Source organism: Amphibalanus amphitrite, unplaced genomic scaffold (genome assembly GCF_019059575.1).
Source record: "Amphibalanus amphitrite isolate SeventyFive unplaced genomic scaffold, NRLGWU_Aamphi_draft 001233F_arrow, whole genome shotgun sequence".
NCBI lineage: Eukaryota > Metazoa > Arthropoda > Thecostraca > Balanomorpha > Balanidae > Amphibalanus > Amphibalanus amphitrite.
Window position 1 is genome coordinate 98,578 of NW_024882726.1, and position 13,069 is coordinate 111,646.

The window sequence follows — 13,069 nt, forward strand, 5'->3', positions numbered from 1 at the left end:
TTATTGTACCGCAAGTGCAATATCGACTCAGGTGTCTCAGTCCCCTGATGCCGGCGGGTGAAACAGTCACGGCGCTGCTCCCAGTCCACCAGGCGCTGTTTGTTGTATTGCTCATGAACGAACTTTCCATGGGATCAATTAATGATCGGCAGTAGATAGTCACAGACTGTCCACTAAGTCACACACTACCTTAGTATGACAGCGGTGACCCGAGAAGCAATTATTCAGTCTGTGCTGCCATGCGAATTCTTGGCTACAGAGAGTCATGGAGTGTCTGGAAACTTTGTTTAACATTTCGTCGTAAGTATGTAGCTCAACGTACGGTCTGTGACAACGCATGTCCGATCTGTGATGGATTAGATGAGACCCTTCCTCCGAGGTTAGGTCCGAGAGCCGTATGACAGCACTAGAGATTGCAATCCCGGGATCGGGATCCCGGGATCCCGGCGGGATTTTAATCCCAATCCCGATCCCGAAATTCCGTCAATCCCGGGATCCCGAAAAAATCAGTTTTTCACCATAAAAAGAATGCAGCCGCTGCACGAGTCTTGTTTACACTGTTCAGTGTTCATGGTGCTGCGTGACATAAAGCAGAGAAACTATTAAGCTGGCACCCCGTATCGACCGTCCACAATTGACCGTGTTGGTAGCTCCTGGGTATCACCCACAGCGGATAAGCCGCTTAAATGTGTACCAAAAAGGGTCCCGAACGCCAAAAAAAAAAATTGCAGCATCAGTGCAGCAACATCTCTATCAGGATCACGGATCGTTCAGCGATTCTGACTTGTCCGTCCGTGGCTGGAACAAAAGAGATCATCAAGACAGTGTTTGAGCTCGTGTCGCCGAAAGATGTCACAGATGTCACGCAAGTGACGGCAGAGCTCACTGATTCAAACGTTGAAGACGGTAGAGTGGAGCTCTCCCAGTCAGTGACTCTACCCTCAAAGCGACTTTGGAGCAAAGTCTGAGAGACGTTAGTGATGAAAGCGGAACCGGAAGGTGAAGTGACCAAGCGACGTCTTGAAAATATTGTGGAATAGGGAGCTGCCAAATTTGGCGTACACTGGTCGCGAGTTTTAAAATAGACAAACCTACCAGCAATGGCTTAAAGGAAATAGTTCCAAAACGCTGACGTGTCGGCGCTGTGGAATGAGGGCATTTCGGGCGAGTGGGTTGCATTTCGGTAAATGGTTGGTAAGCATAATCCTTTCCTTCCCATCCCGCAAATAATCTCACCGATAATCTGTGAGGAACGTCATTTACCAGTCCATTTCTCTCGGGATCTCCTTCCTGAAAGCGAGAGAAGCTGTCGGACTCGGCACAGCAAACTGAGGCAATTGTGGCGCGGCACATGAGGATTGTATTGCATGTGTTAAGTGGGAGAAGGAAGACGCCTACCTATCATTCAAGGTAAAGGTGTAAAAAAAAAAACCCTGTATATAACAGCACGTGTCTGTGTGCATGCAGGCGCCTTGCAAGCTGATGTGGGTGTGAGGTGGATGTGCATCGGGCCTCGGAGCATGCTGCATGCGAATTGCTAGGCAAGTTGCTTGCGGGCTTGGCTTGAGGAAAAATCGGGGCTGTGAACATAGCTTTGAATCTTGATCTTGATTATACACACAACTATAAACACGAAATGGGGCCAGGAATCTCACCGACAAATAGCAGGAAAACACCTACAACAAGACAGATCGCGGACAAAGGGAAAGGTAAGAGAGATGCAGAGAGGGCGGAGAAGGGAAAAATGGCCAGGGCAGAAGACAAAGAAAGACGAGTAGTAATGAGCAAGAAAATGGAAACAGAGAAAGCCATTGGAAAACTAGACAACAGTGTCTTTGAGGCTTTTGAACCAGCACACAGATCATCAGTTGACCTGAGTAAGGAGGCAATATGCAAGGGAGGGCCTGGGCACAAATGTGGTCTTCCAGTTGGCTACGAAGATGAGGGAGTGGAATGTGACCTTTGTCATCGTTGGTTCCACGCAGCATGTCAGGAGATACATACGGAAGCATACAAAGCACTCCAGGAACACCCTGACACACTGGCATGGATGTGCAAAGCCTGCAGAAACGAGTTAAAGAACAGGAAGTATCCACACTCAGAAACTGAGTACAGCAAGTTGGAAGCCAAAATCGATCAGTTGGCAGAGGCGCTAAAAGACCAAACAAGAATAATAAGGAAGTCAGCAATCGAAAATGAACAAGCCATTAGAGAAGTAGGAGAGTTTCAAGGGCGCAATATTTCCACATTGCAAGAGCAGAACGAAGCAATGATACAGTGTGTAGAGGAAATGAAGAGCAGGGAAACGGAGAAGAAGACGGAGATCAGGAAGACGTATGCAGATGTCACAAAAGTGGTAGAAGAAATAAAAGAACAACAAGAAGTCATTAAGGGTAACTCTGAAGGTATCAAAAGAGTGATACAGAACAAGGAGTTGGAAGAAAGGGCAACAAATGTGCTGATACACAATCTCCCAGAGAGTAAAGCAGAGAAAGGAGAAGACAAAAAACAGGAAGACATAGTGAAGTTCAAAGAAATAGCAGATGCTCTGGGAGTGCGAGACTTTGAAATTCAGAAGATTGTCAGATTGAGGCAAAAACCTACAACGGAGAAAGAAGATGAAAGAAACGCAAATCAGAACCAGAAAACGAAACCAAGAATACTCCTGCTGAAGCTGAGATCAAAGGAGCACGTGGAGCTTCTGTACAAAAGGAGGTTTGATCTCAAGAGCAAAGGCATAGAAAATACCTACATTACAAGGGACCTACCTCCCGAAGAAAGGGAGAAGCAGAGAAGACTGAGAGAGGAGTGGCTCAAGAAAGGGCGAGAAACCCATGTCATTTCTCGGGGGAGGGTTGTCGAAAGGAAGGGAAACAAAGTAACACAGTAAGAAAGAAAGAAAGCAAGGATGGAAGGTACAGGAAACAAACAACAAACAAGGGGTCGAAGACCGACAACCAAGAAAGTAGAAAGGTTTACAAATTGAATCTCATTAACATACAAGGATTAACAAAGCAAAAGCTGGCAGAACTAGAAGAATTGTTAGCCTACAGTTGTGACATCTTATGTATTACTGAGACCCACCAGAGATATGATAAACTTGAGATTGACAAGAACTTGATCAAGATAGAGAGCATGAGAAAACAAAAGGACAAGAAAGGAGGAGGGCTCATGTTTTTGTATAAACAAAACAGTGGTGTCACTTTAAGTAAAGCCCCTTCAGAGAACGAAGATGTTTTGGAAGTGAGGGGAAGTATATTGAACAAACAGGTTAGGATAATACTTGTTTACATGTCAGTTGAAACAAAACCAGAAGACAAAACACGAAATGAGAAAATCAAACAAGAGCTTGAAGAGAAGCTAGAAGAAAGTCCAGACATGGCAACAATGTTGTTGGGGGATTTTAATGGACATGTAGGGTTCCTAGGAAGCCAAAAAGAGAATAGGAACGGAAAATTTGTCATTGATGTGATAAACAAAAACAATATGATTTTACTGAATGGTGATGACATATGTGAAGGCTTGTATACATGGGGAAGTAAAGAATACAGAAGTGTTATTGACTATGTGCTGGTCAACAGTAAGATGCATCAGTCTATCCTTAAGATGAAAATTGATGAAAGTCAAGAACTACTAGATCTATCAGATCACAACATGATCACAGTGTTTTTCAAAGATGAAAAGTCACTGAGTCTCAATAAAGCTAAATGGAAAGATGAATACTTCTTTAAGACAGACCAAGAATCATTGTCGGGCTTCGTGCAAGAGGTACTACAGAGAATAGAAGCTGATAACATATGCCTAATGGAAGATCTCAATGTGATAATGAAGGACGTGGCAGAGAAATTGCTTACAAGAAGGTACAGAAGAAAAACTGACAGAAAGAATGAAAAAATCAAAGAAAAACCATGGATGACCGAAGAAATACGGAAACAAATCAAGCAAAGGAAAGCCTTCAACAGACTCAGGAGAAATGCAAAGTCAGAAGAAGAAAAGAGCAGATTATATGAAAAATATTATGAGCAGAAACGACTGACAAAGCTACTCATCAAGGAAGAAATAGCAAAGCATGAAAAGAAAGTGACTGACGAAATACGTTATAGTAGCTACAAAAGCAAGGCACTTTGGGAGAATATCAACAAACTTAAAGGAAAGCAAAAGGATAACAGTCCAGTTCGCCTATTCACAGAAGCTGGACAAATGCTGCAAGGAGAAGAAGAAAAGGAAAACTTAGCAAGTGTCTGGAAGAAAATCTATCAAAGACATGAAAACAAGTTAGAAGAAGTGTGGAACGATAGGGCGAAGCTAACCTATACTGCAGATCTGGAGAAAGAGAACCAGGACCAGATACAAATAAAAGGATATAGTTTCCCAATCACACTGAGAGAACATATGGATATGGCCATGAACAGTAGGAAGAGGATGAAGAAGATGGAAGATATACAAATAACTGAGGAAGAAGTCACCAAATGTATAGGCAGGCTTAAGAACAAGTCAGCGGCAGGACCAGATGAACTCAAGCCAGAACTATACAAAGCTTTGATAAAAAATGACAAATGCTTGAAGATACTGACAGGCTGCTACCAAGAAGTCCTCGAGAGAAGTGACACGCCATCAGAATGGAAGATATCAAGGACGAAAATGATACCAAAGACGTCTAAGCCAACTGCCAAAGACTTGAGACCAATTGCTTTAACGAATGTGTCATATAAGATCTACATGTCAATTCTAAAACAGCGACTAGAAGATCATCTAGAAAGCGCAGAGCAAAAGTTAGAGACACAAGCAGGGTTTACGAGAGGAGGAAGGATAGAGGACAACCTTTTCCTATTACAGTACTGTGTGGAAGAAAGCTTTAAAATGAAGGCACCTCTGATTGTTACTTCAATTGATTACAGCAAGGCGTTTGATTCCACCGATAGAGCTAGGATGGTAGAGGTGCTCATGAAATACAAGATTCACCCCAAAATGATTGATGCTGTGGCAGCCACATACCAAGGAGACAGAACCTGGATTGAACTAAATGAGAACATTAAGTTAGAGATTTTAGTAACAAGTGGTATACGGCAAGGGTGTACAGGATCAACTGCCTTCTTCAAGCTCATGACTTATATCATCACAAAAGTAATGGAGGCAACAGAAGCAGGGTTCAGAAGCTGCAAATTTACGCTGCCAATCCTATTCTTTGCTGACGACGGGCTCCTACTGAACCATTCTATTGAAGAAACAGAGACTAGCATCAGAAGACTGACAGCAATTAGCAAGGAGTGTGGACTAGACATAAACAAGAATAAGAGCAACATTATCACATTTAATCTGAAAGAACAGCACAGAAGCATAGAAGATATTGAAGTAAAAGAAAACATAAAATACTTAGGTCTGAAAGTAACAAATACAAGGGATGTGTTCAGAGGGCAGAAAAGAATCATGATTGAAAAGGCACAAAGAATGGCAAACATGACCTATTCAGTAATTTCAAAATCATGCAACAGACTGCTGATTGGTAAGACCTACTGGAAATCCCTAGCACTGCCATCAATACTGTACGGCTCCAGTGTCATGACAGTCACAGAGGAAGAGACCAAGAAGCTGCAAGTAATCGAAAATGGTGTCTACAGACAGATCTTGGGGGCTCCAAAATATGCACCAAATGCTGCATTGAGAGGAGAAATTGGAGCATCTCTGATGACAACAAGGATTAAAACTGGAAGACTTCAGTACATGAGAAGCATATTGCAAGGAAAAAATCAACTACTCAAAGAGGTGTTAACAGAAATGATGGACGAGGGCAAGAACAAATGGATAAAGGTAACCTATTCCATTATTAAGGAAGTCGGACTCAAAGTAAAGGATTTGTATCAGATAAGCAAACAAGACCTTAAAACACACATGCAAAAATGGGATGGAAAGAAATGGAAGGAGGAATTGTTAACTAAAACTACTCTGTCCCTGTATATTGTCTGGAAAAAGGAGATGAAGGAAGTAACGTTTATTGACAACCAGCAAGCATCAACAATATTTTTCCAGGCAAGAGCTAACTGTCTTCCTCTAAATGAGCGCAAGAGATACAAGAAAGAGGACACAAGATGTATGATGTGCAATGCAGAAAATGAAGACCTCGCCCACTTTATATTGAATTGCCCAGCCTACGAAGAAGAAAGAAAAGAATCAATGCATCTTCAGAAACCCTATGCAAAGGATATTTTAGGGATATTTCTGTTTGAGGAGGAAGATATCGAAGAAAAGAAAGAAGTATTGCTTAAGCTGTGGAAGAAAAGAAGACTGCTGGAAATAAAACAAAGTTCTCCATCCTAGTTGACCTTCATCCTCCCAACACCCAATCCTGTCCCCTAGTGAGAATCCTAGCCACACAAACCAACCATAACAATGCAACCCATCGATCAAAGTAAAAGTTAAAGATTAAGAAATCAAGGAGGTGCCGATACAAAGGCTAAACCTCCGAAAACCATCGCATCGCATCGCATAGTTCACTTTCACGAAATTATTTTTTTTGCAATGGATTTGTGATTTTTTATGTTCAAAATGAACAGCAAAGAAAATAAAACCTTTTTACAACAAAAGATTGTTTTCTATATTTTTGATATAGGAAGAACTTTTCAGTTTCTGTAAGGCACACGCGATCCAGTATGAAAAGAGCATGGGTCCCGAAAATTCTTCAGAAACTAGAGAAATTATCGCGGCCACTGGCATTTGGGCGATCTGCTCGTGCTTTTGTTCCTGGAGCGCCTCACTGGAGCGAATTTCTCTAGAGTTCTCGTAGATAATTTCTCTAGTTTCTGAAGAATTTTCGGGACCCATGCTCGTTTCATACTGGATGCGAATATATGCAAGGCACACATCCTCAACGCAAGACACATTTTTCGGGACGAGAAATAGAATATCTTTGCCTAGGGTGATCGTTGGGCTGTAAAAGCTCCTGATTTATGCTCGTCTCAGCCCAAGCTACGGAACTGCTATTCCAGTTCAAAACCCATGTTAAAATGTGAACTATTTCCTTTAAAACTGTCGCGCTAACTACGAGTAGCGTAGACGAAGAGTGAGTGAGGTGTGGATGTGCTGGAACCCGTCTGAATGACGAGATAGTAAACGCACTGGTCGGCGCACAGTTTTATTAAGGCCTATTGGGGTACCTAATGCTAATCAAATCGAAACGTTTCTTTCGCAAATTCAATCGTGTTTATTGCAAATGACATGGTCTAAGAATGGCTTTTGGTTGCCTCTTTGTTTGTGGTAAGCTAAAAGACGCAAAATATGTCAGACGGAAATCATTCTTACGACTTTAAGTGACAAGACCGGGATCCCGGGATCCCGGGATCCCGAAATAAAAACTTTCGGGATCCCGGGATTGGCAAAACGTTCCGGGATTGCAATCTCTAGACAGCACTAGCAGGCAGAGTCTGGTGGTCGCACACTGTAGCCTGGGACGCCCAAATCGATACGACAATTGTGGTGTTGTAATCAGATTGACAGAAGATAGATAGCTATTGGACTGCGGGTTTAAGATGGAGCCAAGCACTCAGCCAGCCAAAGGTGTCTCAACCCGCGCTCATGTCACAAATTCGCAAGGCCCTAAGTGCCAACAAAACTTTCACAAGGAGATGAAACTTACAGGACGCATTATCCATCCGAAGTATGGCAGTCTTTATAACTCGAAGTTTTCCCTAAGGTCTCATGAGGCCAGGTCAGTCACATGGCCTCAACGGGGAAATATGAATATTGTTATTATTTCAGAGCCGGGAATAACCTCAAACTACATATCTAAAGCACAAGTAATCGTGATTTCATGCACTCCTTGCATTTTGCAGGATTCAAAGCTTCAATTTTGCATTGTTGACCTTCCGTGACGTCATTTATGACGTCACTGAGGTCATAAAAGTATTTCGTCAATAAGTCCCGATCAAATTGAGCTAGAGAGCCGGGAAAGCCACCAATGGACTCGGGAAGACATGTATAGTGTATAGTCAAATGACATGCGATATGACCTTCGAACATTTTCGTGATCTGAGGGGTTCTGACCTGACCTTGACCCGATGTCAACACCTTAAGTTAACCCCGTCCAGCCTTTCGGGACCCACTCAGGGTCGCAGTTGTTTTCGCCGCTCGCCCTATCCGAGATACAAGCGTATTTTAGGGCCAGCCAAATCAGCCTAGTCCGGAGTTACTGTTAAGTACCTATAATATGCATATAGATTATAGAAAAGGGTTTTGTAGAATCGATTAATTTCGAAGTGGTATATTCAGAGGATCCAAATCAACTTCGTGTGACTATCAACTTTGCACCTCGAATGGGCCGAGCGGCGAAAACAACCGCGGCTCTGAGCCAGGTTCCGAAAGGCTAAGCGCTAGACGGGGTTAACCCACCCGGAGAATAAAACGCCGGGACAAGAAAGAGGTCTCATTTCCAACGCTGTCACCGGTTCACCTGAGACCTTGAAATCGGGTACCAATCGCTGACTCTCGTAACGGCGCACACCCTCGTTTTTTTTTCTCCCCGAGGCTCTAGCTCCATTAGGCGCGAAACGGTGAGGGAGGTCTCAGGTCGTACCCCCTTCCTCGGCCGAGGCGTATGTAGAAAACCAATAGGTCCGACGAAGTGACCCTGCTTCAGAAAAGTTAGAATGCTCGTCATAGCTACACTGACCTGAACGACCACCTTGGAACTCAACTCTCGCCGGCACAGGGGGGGGGGGTGATGCAACCCCCCCCCTAAGGTTTTTCGCGAATAACTCGCGTAAAAAGCGGCCGATCGCGACGAAACTTTCAGTACCCTCGCATTGATCAATTTTACACCTACCCTGAAAATTTCATGACCCGGACCCAAATGACCTTTGACCTGTGACCTCTTTTCCGAGACCAAGTTTGGCCGGAATCGCGATTCGGCGTATGTCGGCTCGCATTAGCCGCGCGTTTGCAAGCTTTTCGTGGTTTCAAACGTTCAAACATGTGATTTGATGTTGCTCCCATGCATAAGGGTGGATGTCAAGGTCACCTGAAGGTCAGGTCAGGTCACTGACCTTTGGTGACCTCGGTTCACCTTTCCGAGTTTTACATGTTTCCAGGCTAGTTTTTGGAGCTGAATTCGAATTTAGCAACCATTTAAACATTTACGAAATAGTTTTGGTGCCTTCGTAACATGTTACAAAGCTGTCAGAGGTGGTTGACACGTATTACGAATACCCGTCACGACCCCTACTGGTTGACCTGACCTGACCTGACCCGACCTGGTCTAAATGCTTAAAGACATCATCTCTGATCAAAACTAACACGATATTCGTGATCAGCACCCCGGAAAACCCCATAGCAGCGACACTTTACGACTTTCTAACAGGTCCCGATTTTCCCGATTTTCGGGTCATTGACCTGACCTGGAAGGTCACCCGATGACCTAGGACCTTAAAATTGGATATCATCGGCTTCCTCTCGTGACGGGCAGCACGCTCGTTTTTCCCTCTAGCTCGATCAGGGGCCAAACGCGAGGGGAGTCGTACCCCCCCCCCCCCTGTGCCGTCGAAGGACACAAAATGGCCTGTGCCGGCGAGGGTTAACCCTCGCATGTGTGCGGCGTTTGCCAGCTTCTAATGTGTAGGGGGGGGGGGGGTCGGTTGGACCCCCCCCTTGCCGTTTGGCCCCTGATCGAGCTAGAGCTTCGCGGAAAAAACGAGCGTGTTGCCCGTGACGAGAGGAAGCCGATGATACCCAATTTTAGGGTCCTAGGTCATTGGTTGACCTTCCAGGTCAGGTCAATGACCCAAAGTCGGGAAAATCGGGACCTATTAGAAAGTCGTAAAGTGTGGCTGCTAAGGGGTTTTTCGGGGTGCTGATCACGAATATCGTGTTAGTTTTGATCACAGATGATGTCTTTAAGCATTTTGACCAGGTCGGGTCAGGTCAGGTCAGGTCAACCAGTAGGGGTTGTGACGGGTATTCGTAGTACGTGTCAACCACCTCTGACAGCTTCGTAACATGTTACGAAGGCACCAAAACTACTTCGTAAATGTTCAAATGGTTGCTAAATTCGAATTCAGCTCCAAAAACTAGCCTAGAAACATGTAAAACTCGAAAAAGTGAGCCGAGGTCACCCGAGGTCACCAAAGGTCATTGACCTGACCTGACCTTCAGGTGACCTTGACACCCATTCTAATGCATGGGAGCAGCATCAAATCACATGTTTGAACGTTTGAAACCACGAAAAGCTTGCAAACGCGCGGCTAATGTGAGCCGACATACGCGGAATCGCGATTCCGGCCAAACATGGTCTCGGAAAAGAGGTCACAGGTCAAAGGTCATTTGGGTCAGGGTCATGAAATTTTCAGGGTAGGTGTAAAATTGATCAATGAGAGGGTACTGAAAGTTTCGTCGCGATCGGCCGCTTTTTACGCGAGTTATTCGCGAAAAACCATGGGGGGGGGGGTCCATCCGACCCCCCCCCTACACATGCGAGAATAACAGTATGCATAAAAATGTAATCTAGAAGTTTTGATATCGGTGACCTAAGATCACGTAAGCCTGGCTCAGTTGTTACTGGTTCACTTGTTTTTCAGTTGTCCACTGGTTCAGTTGTCCCTGGTTCAGTTGTCACAGGTTCGAGTGTCTGCCTAGTGCCTACCGTCAAAGGTCATTTGGGTCGTGGTCATAAAATTTTCAGGGTAGACGTTAAATTGATCAACTCAAGGGTACTTTAAGTTTCGTCATGATAGGCCACTTTCTGCATGATTTATTTGCGAAAAACTGAAAGGAGCCGTTCAAACCCTGCAAAAGAGCAAGGGTTAAACCATGGATTACTTGTTAGTTATCCAATACCTATCCATGGTGAAACCCATGCTTGACTGTCAAATGCCTTTGACTCCAGCCTGTAGCCAAATGGCATTGACTGGAGAAGGTTATTATTGAGGTTAACCCGCGCCTGACTGGGGTATTTTCCGTAACGCGAGTGACTTAGGGGGGGCTCTCCAGAGTCCCCCTCCTCTTATCTCCGAAACTTCTGGGACGATCGTCAAAATTCAAACGTAATCTGAACGCCCTGGAAAAACTGTCGAACGAAACCTATTTTCATTGACCTCAAGGTCACCGATCACGTCACAGGTCACGTCAAAGTAAAAATTATCAGCATTTTTGCTTGTTCACAATTTAGGCTCTGACCGCCGGCTGACAAGTCGGATCAGGCTCATTTTTGGTTTACGCATTCCTTGATATATGCCTTAGATACCCTGAGGATACTTAACTTTTACTTCGAATTTTTTCAGGTCAATGCCAGGTCATCCTAGGTCACGAAAATTGTATATCATGTATCGGTCACGAGACGCAAGTTTTATGTTCCATTTTACTCGTAGATTTCGAAAACAATGCCGTTTGTGTCATTTGGGGTCATTTTCATCTGAATTTACCGGTCAGAAAATTCTTTCAGGTCAGAAAAGGTCAAATTTTGAAATTGAAATTTGTCAACAAAAAAAGGTCCCTATCAGATGCAGTTGAAGCTCCAGAACACGATGGTGCCATTTATATTGTTGTACGATGTCAAAAACGTACTGAAAAATGGTTTTGAAAAATATATAATTGAACAATTTTGACAATAATGCAAATAACTTGACTATTTTTGAAGATATTGAGCTAAAACTTGCTAGAGTAGTTGATCAGTGTGTGTTCTATCACATATATGTATTCCCGTTTTTGCGAAAAATCAAAAACTTTGAAAAAATTGTAGTTATAAATCTATATTTTTCAAAATTTTAATTTTTTCTTAAACTTTGAGATAACAGTTTGATAGCTACGTGTATGTCCACTACGTGTATGTCCACTCATGCAAAGAAATTGGATCTAGCCTTAAAACTGAGTTTTTGAGAGCGTTTGCCATAATTCAAATTCAATATTTTGCATCAAAATCGGCCGACATGACGTCACTCTGACGTCATTTCCGGCCAAATCATGGTAGCTAGAATATTGAAATTTTAACAAGAGGTGTCAAATTGATGCCGCTGAAGGTACCTACCAAAAGTTTCGTGGTGATCTGTCAAACGGTTTAGAAGATATTGCAGAAAAACGGGAGGGTGGCTCTGCAGAGCCACCAGTCATGCATGGGTGTAATATACCTACAATTCAGGGGTCAAATTTTGATATATCTTGTTTAAATTTGGCACAGCCATTGCTCTTGTATGGCAGAGAGTTATTGCAGTTTATGAACAATTTATGGTAGTTAGTAATAGTAAAACAGGCATCAGACTTCTATTTGCTACCAAGGAGAGGTGCTGTGGGTTAGGTTGTAGGTTGTAGGTTTTAGGTAGTATGTTTCCGGTTGTAGGTTGTAGATTTTAGGTTGTAGGTAAGGTTAGGTCAGTCTTTACTATGGCCAAAACACCTACTTTGCTATACAAGTCACTAGTCAGCTAGGACTACAGCTTTGTCAGCATCTGAGCTTGCAATTTCGCCGATTTCAGTGACTTCTTAAGTATATAAAGGTAAGGAAGGAATTTCTTAAAGATTAGATGAATTATGCAACTTTTTGGCCGAACATGATACACAATCTGTGATAAGTCGTAACTCAATTTTTTTTTGCCAAATTTACAAAGACCAAAACTTCAACAGATGATGTAAAGGTGATATAGAAGAAGCTTAATCAAATAGCTTCTTTGCCATTACCAGCAAAGTATGTGCCTGTGCACCATGCAGTAGGAACAAGTCACAAAGCATCTAACCAGCCATGCAAGCATAAAAATGTAGTACGTTGCCAGTACAGTGCCTGGACTTGCATTATGATTGTAAACGGCACCATTGAAAAAAATAGTAAATATCCCATTTTACTTACACTCTGACTTACACCGAAGCTCCCGCTGAACGGCGCCGCTTCTTTTTTCAACAAATTGAGCGCCAAAAATAAATAGTATATTGAAAACCCGGAAAACCCATGAAGCATCCTGAATCTGTTCAAAAATATTTGACTGATATTTGAATACCTCAGTTACCTAGCAACTTGCCTCTCAAGCTCTAAATGAATTGGTGTTGCCTAGCAACTGAATTCCTTTAGAATTATCGAACAGTATCTTCGTGCTGTAAA

General features: G+C 43.3%; 1 protein-coding gene across 1 annotated transcript in view; it reads right to left on the bottom strand.

Moving 5' to 3' along the window:
- LOC122371341 (anaphase-promoting complex subunit 1-like) overlaps nucleotides 1–12,886 on the bottom strand; it is a 53,565-nt gene extending 40,679 nt beyond the window's left edge. The window contains exon 1 of the mRNA XM_043347587.1: nucleotides 12,821–12,886. The gene's annotated coding sequence lies outside the window, so the exon portion shown is untranslated. The remainder of the gene's footprint in view (nucleotides 1–12,820) is intronic.
- Between the last annotated feature and the right edge of the window lie 183 nt (nucleotides 12,887–13,069).